The sequence below is a fragment of the Physella acuta genome, unplaced genomic scaffold, assembly GCF_028476545.2.
Source record: "Physella acuta isolate Inbredline_101_S28 unplaced genomic scaffold, ASM2847654v3 ptg001382l, whole genome shotgun sequence".
NCBI classification, from domain to species: Eukaryota; Metazoa; Mollusca; class Gastropoda; family Physidae; genus Physella; species Physella acuta.
This window is the reverse complement of record NW_026732897.1, coordinates 6707-14076: the sequence shown is the minus strand read 5'-3', so window position 1 is coordinate 14076 and position 7370 is coordinate 6707. Positions and strand designations below refer to the sequence as shown.

Here is a 7370-nt window from a genome sequence, read left to right as displayed (position 1 = left end):
GGAGCGGAGGGTTGTCCAGAAGCTTCGATGGGTCATGTGGTGACGTCACTTCAAAACAAATGTTTATATATTTATGTCATTAAGAATGTAGAAATATTGTCACGTATTGACCACAATATCAACATAAATGTCGCCAGTCCCCAAAAACGTCCACGAATCACTAATTTATTCTTTAATTTTAATGAAATCCAAATTCTGCAATGTTTTTTCTTATTTTTTTTTATATGGGTCGTCCTTAAAAACGTCACACTTTTTTTTGGAGGATTTTAAAATCCACTCCTCCCCATCGTCACACCTCGTCACAAAAACCCAAGCCCCTCCTAAAATTACGTCACACCAAAGCATACCCCCCCCCTCCTCTCTCAAAAGTGCTGTGTAATATTTTTTTTTAAACATCGATTTCTTTCAAAAATATTCAGTGACCTCGATCAACATAGAGTATTTTGATTAATTTCTATTACAATTTACGAAAACAGTTTTCTAAAATGCGATATATAAATACAAAAGTGTGACGTCACTCTATCTTAGCCCCTCCCCCCTGCACCATAACACACCATAACACAAAATTACAAATCCCCCTACCCCGTAGAAGAAGAATGTCCTTTAGACTTTCATTCTCGGCGTGGGGTGGGGGGGGGTGACACAAAGAAACAGTGCCTAGAAGTGTGACGTATTTTATGGATGACTCCAAAACTTTGTAGTCTATGAGTGGCTGCTGTTGATGTCAAGAATTTAATGAAAGTTATGGTCAAGCAAAGTGGTCGGAGTGGTCTAGCGGTAGAGATTGCTAACCCGTAAGTCTCGAGTTCCAAACCGGGTTCAAGTCAGTTGACCGTCCCTGAGTCCACTAAACTCTGATGGGTACCTAACTCACGTTAGGGAAAGTAAAGGCGGCTGGGCATGGTGCTGACCACACCATCTCTTCATATGCCGAGGTCACAGAAACAAGTGAACTCTACTTCACTTGCCCTAGAGACCGTCAGGTTTGAAAAGGGAACTTACTTACGGTCAAGCAAAAGATGAAAGAATATTCATTTATCTGAATAAAAAAACATTTGAACATTTCCTAATTTGATTGTTAGAAACCTGATGGTCTCTGTTACAATGAATCAACCTACAGTAGTTGATTGGCCAGTCGGGGGATTAAGTTTGAACGTGACCCTTAATCTGACCCCGGCATTGGCATGTTTTTATATTTTACGACACTTCTTTCTGTGCCTGAAAGCCTGATGTACGTATACACAGTTACCCTATACTGTACTATAAATACAGTACTTTAAAGGAAGAAAAATGCGCTAACTAACAATACGGTATTATAAATAAATACGGTACTCTAAATGTGTACTATAAATATGTAATAAATACAATAAGTATTTAGGCTATATAGTAATTGAAAATGTTGAATCCCACAAAGCATCGAATCTAATTAGCACATGATAAGCAACGAATCTAACATGTCGGATATGGAATCTATCTACTAAATCGATACTACTGTACCGGCGTTAAATTAATCACTGCAAAGATTGCATACCTTAATAGCGAACTTGTTTTTTTTTTTAATATGAACAGTTTTGTTGATATAAACTCGGTTCAGGTTTATCTCTTTGTTAATATTAGATTACTTTGAAAAGCTAATATAAGCGTTAAGCAATAAAATATTATTAGTTATTCAGCAATATGTTTATTTTCAGCATCAAATGTTCTCTACAAAGAGTTATAACGGTACTGTAGAGAAGACAAGGAAGTGCCTGTATTCGAACGCCTCAAAAAACAGCATCAAACTAGCAATGTTATTTTATTCATGAAAGATGTCAGTTTGCTTTAAACACGTAGCCACATGCATGACTAGTAAATACAAACTAAGAAATATTTTTACCAATTTAGCTTTTATATTCATAGATACATTTGTATATGGAAAATGTAGGCGTATATCTTGCTCATTTAAATTTCAGATGAATTATATACGGATCAAGAAAATGTATTTTATTAATTCGCCTAAGGTAATTTCCATTTATAAATTTTAATTAACCAAGAAGGATAACCTATAAATTTGCTCTCAAAAATGGCTATATGTACAAAGAAATTCATAAATAGTTGCAAAAGATACGAAACATTGTTTACAGTGTAAACAAAAACAAAATTATTTTTAATTATTATGAAAATGATTGTTTAACTAATGTATTTTTAATTTTTGATTATTATCAGGCTCAAATTTTAATTGCAAACAGCTAGCTGAATTAAAGAATTGAATCGTAAAAATGATGAGAAAGTTCTGTTCAATCAATTTTATTTTTTCTCATGTTTGCGACACAACTCTCCGTGTAGCTCTGTTGTTTTACTTTACTTAAAAAGACAATAATTGAAAGTAGTACATACTCTAGATAAGGGGTTCCCCACCTTTTGTGAGTGGCGATCCCCTTTTATAAAAAGTACGTGACCCGCGTGATCTCTCCATCTTATACTGTGGTTTAAATTACTTAAAAAGAAAATAATTGAAAATAGTAGATACTTTAAGTCCTAGGCTGTAGCGTGACCAGGTCGGGTGTACACCCACTCCGAAATAAATAAATAAATATATATATATATATATATATATATATATATATATATATATATATATATATATATATATATATATATATGTATATATATTTTCGGCCTATATTTTTGTAACGCTATACTTGTTTGAGAAAAATATTTTATGAAATAGTAATTGGTCAAAACAATTCATAAATAATTTTGAGAAATACAAAACATTGTTTACAGTGTAAATCAAAACTACAATATTTTAAAAATCTTATAAAAAGGATCGTTTAGTCTTTGTTTTGTAATTTTAAATTATTATCAGGCTCAAGATGTAATTACAAACCGCTAGGTAAATTAAAGAATTGACTTGTAGATATGATGAGAAAGTACAGTTTAATTAATGTCCGCTCGTTGTTAACGAATAACACAACACTCCGTGTACCTCTTTCGTTTTCATTTGGTGTTCAAAATTATGTTAAAAAATTTGATGTTGATGTACTTGTTTTAATTGCAAATAAAAGTATATTAAAAAAAAATTAGATCTAGCTGAAATGGTTGTACTCAGAACAATATTCTAATCACTTAACATGTTACAACGTATCTGCTTACTGCACGATTAACCGGGTCACTAAGACAAGCTATACCTCCAGGAGAGCTTGGATTGTACAGCTGTTGATGTAGAGTACAAAGTACAAAGGAAAGTACACATTCAAACACGATGGTGGCATGTGAAGTAGAGTTCACCTGTTTCAGTAACCCCGACAAGAGGGTAAAGCAGAGACGATTATTTTAAATTTACCAAACAGAGCGAGGTTGTGATCCACTTTCAGTTCGACTGTTTATCTTGTTCAAGGTAAAGACAAATATTTATTTTTTAAAAAGATTTTATTTCAATATTTTTTACGTATAACATGTTATTTATATACAATCGTGGAAAAAATGTATGCACAATAAATATTTGATAAATAAAAAAAGTACCTCTGTTGTTTTAATTTATTTATAAATGAATGTAATTGAAAATAGTACATACTCTTGGTCTAGGCCAGGGTTCAGCAACCTATTGAGGTGTAAGAGCCAAAAGTTTCAATTTACAAAATTTCCCAGTTTTTAAAGAGCCATTATTTATTGTTCTTCAATATTAAGGTATTTGATTAGGATTAGCTAAATAATATTTTTTATGGGTTCAAGTATGAAAAAATATGTATTCATATATAAACATACACATGTTTCGCACAAAACATAATATATTATTTCACTAGTTCTTTTAGGATAATTAAATCCAATTATAAAAATAACTTAAAAAATTGGAGTCAAACTATAAAGAAGATATACTAGAACTCAAGAATAAATTTAACAAAGAAATGGAGAAATTAACCCAGAAATTTATGTGTGAATTAGAATCAATAAAGAAGCACAAGGAAGTTAAGAAAGATGAAACAGTAACAAGAAACTACAATGTCATTGATGCACAGAATAAAAGTAAAAGAAATTTAGCAAACTATGAATACAGTCAACATGTTAATAAGAATGTCATTAATGTCATTAATGCACAGAATGAAAGAAAAAGAAATTTAGCAAATTATGAATACAGTCACCATGTTTATAAGAAGCCAAAATCTAGATGTTTTTACTGCGGAAAAACAGGTCATTACCAAAATCAATGTTGGCATAGGTTGGCAAATCAGAGAAGAAACAATTATGTACACAGAAAGTCATGTGAAGAATACAGTAATTTAAGGAATAATGTATCAAGTTCAAATCAGAATAACACAAGTGTGAATAGGTATACTAATGGAAGTTACCGACGCAACACATATTATGAGAAGCCAAAGCAATGCCATCATATTTATATTAAGTTGGTTGATGAACCAAACGAACATACACAAAGCAAGATAACTACTGACGTTGTTCAGAAACCAGAGGAGAATATTAAAACAAATGAAGTAACACAAGTTACACGAAATCTAGGAAACGATTATGGTAGCACAGCTAAAAGCTACAATTTGAGGGAGAGATGGCATACAGGTCATCGTCAACTGCACGAGAACGATTACTCATGCTATAGAGTTAAACAAGGATGCTAAGATTAAATTATCAATTGACAGTTTATTAATATTATACAGTCTGTAACTGTAATATATAAATATCAAATATTGTGTTTGAGTAAACATAAATTGTGTACTATATCTAAAGAATGTAAACTGTATTATGTTAAACCTATTCTATACTATTAATTAACAGGGAATAATGCATAAAGTAAAAGTTAGAGCCTATTTATTCCGCATAACAATAAGACGGAAGTCTCAATGATGAATTGTGTATTAGTCATTACCTGTGGAAGGCAGGAATGTGTTGTTTTGTGACTTAGATAAGACTGAAATGGGTCAAATAGGGGAGACAACAAAGTATATTACTCATGCGTGGTAATAAGATACCTTGATGATAAGGAAGTTTTTTTTTACCACATAGGATATAGTTATTTAAATTATGAGTTGAATTAAGTCTTTCATAATTTCAACTATGTATTATGTTTTGGTAATAAGGTCATGTACCAGACTAGTTTGGTAATTTATTAAACTCATTTGTCTTGTTTATACTACAATTACTGGGTAATTGAAATGTTTTTCTTTCTCATATTTGAATATATTACACATAATGCTTGTACATTTAAAGTTTTTGTTCAAAACACTGACATATTTTAATTATCACTTATATAGTCACTACATACTGTTGTATTTGTATGCACTATAAATTTATGACTACAAGTGCTTAGTCTAAATTGAATATATTTTACTCTACTTTGAGTTGTACACAATTTTTTGTTGTCTGGCACATGATCCTGCCATACCAATATTGTATTTATAAATTTTGTTACACAAAATTTTATTCGAAGGGGGGACGTGTCACAGACTGTATTATTACGTATCTTTATTATATTGTGTTTTGCATGAATGAAGAGTACCTGGCTAGCGGAAGGACTGTCTGAGCGATCGTCATGTGTTCTTTCATGTTTTGGGTGAGATCGCTCATGTACGTAAGGGGAGAGAATGGACCGTATAAAAGGGAGAGCAAAAGGTGAACGGGTGTTGTGTGCTAGGACTTGGGGACTTGAACTGTGGCAGTGAATGTAAGATGTCTCCATGACTTGGAGTCGTGACTGTGACTGTACTTGTTGAGTATCTTCTAATATGGATTTACCATGAATAACCATGGATTTATCATTCTCACTGTATATAGTGTAAATAAAGTCATCATTTGAAGTTGCCACTATTGCTTGTATTCCTGTGTGAAAACTAACCCACTACAACAAAGAATACATGTTGTTACATGTTCCAACGACCCCACCACCCACCGCAACATCAATATCCAGAACTTATTTAAAGTTCTAAATCTTGTCTCTTTCACCTCATCTTTCACACTGCAACCTTTTGAAAACTCAATGCGACCACTACAACACCCTTTCAACTAGTCAACTTAAGTTGTTTCCCTACATAGAAAATGCTTCACTGTCCCATTGACCCTCTCTGAAAATTTTCCTTTCCTCTCCCCACCCAGACTTCTGACACTTTCATTTGACCTTCACCCCTTTTACTGTCATCCTTTGCAATTTTTTTTAATAATCAAATACATGATATCGTGTAAATATTCATTATGTACATTTGCAAAACCTTTCGTTTTCATTTGGTGTTCAAAATTATGTTAAAAAATTTGATGTTGATGTACTTGTTTTAATTGCAAATAAAAGTATTTAAAAAAAAATAAATAGAGAAAGTATTGTAATCGTGCAAAAAAAATCGAGATTTCACAGATATCGACGTTTTACATCTACCTGTGTCGGAGAAACATAGTTTTGCGAATTTGTCCGTACGTCTGTGTGTGTGTAGCCTATGTGTCTGTAAACACGATAACTTGAGTACCTTTACAGCTAGGTTGATGATATTTATATTTAATATTTACTGTTTGTAGAAAAGCAAACCGCAAATCAGGGGAGGGTAAAGCTTGAGCAATGGTTCAATTTGTGCCTTGTCATTCCCCCCCCCCCATCTGCAAACCGACACTGGTATTGGCATGTGTTTACCTTTTTTTGAATTAATTCGCTTACGCTGATTTCCACTTATAAATTTAAATTAACCAAGAAGAATAACTTACGAGTTTGCTCTCAAAAATGGCTAAATGTACAAAGAAATTCATAAATAATTTTGAAAAATACAAAACATTGTCGACAGTGTAAATCAAAACTAGAATATATTTTATAATGTTACAAAAAGGATCGCTTAGACTTTGTTTTGTAATTTTATATTATTATCAGGCTCAAGTTTTAATTGCAAACAGCTAGCTGAGTTAAAGAATTGACTTGTGGATATGGTGAGAAAGTTCGGTTTAAGCAAGTTCCGTCTGCCGGAGACGCTTGACACAACACTCCGTGTAGCTCGACGAATTCCAAGATAACTCTGTATTTACCCATACATTAATTAATTTAGATCGCTTCTCGGCCTTTTGGCTAAGATCAAAGTGTAGTATCTGTTATGGATCTACATAAATCATAGTCATTTGGTCGGCTAGCCCTTTTTAGGGCTGGCTGCCGGGGCTGAGAAGTTGGTCAACGAGGCATCGAATGCAAAAGATCGTGTGGTGTTGCGCCCACACATCCCTCGATTGCACAAAGCTCTCGAGAAGAGCCACCTAGTACTTGTACTATGGTGGATTCAATGTACAAGTGGCTAATAATCAATTCTTTTCAGCTAGACGACGCCTACCTAGGAGCAATCTTAGGTAGGATGTTCCGTCTTGACACCATTGAACCTATACTCAAAGCTCTATAGGAATCAATAAAGAAATGATAA

General features: G+C 32.9%; 1 pseudogene; it reads left to right on the top strand.

Moving 5' to 3' along the window:
* The first annotated feature begins 7007 nt into the window (after positions 1-7007).
* Positions 7008-7094, top strand: LOC131927207 (uncharacterized; annotated as a pseudogene).
* The last annotated feature ends 276 nt before the right edge of the window (positions 7095-7370 follow it).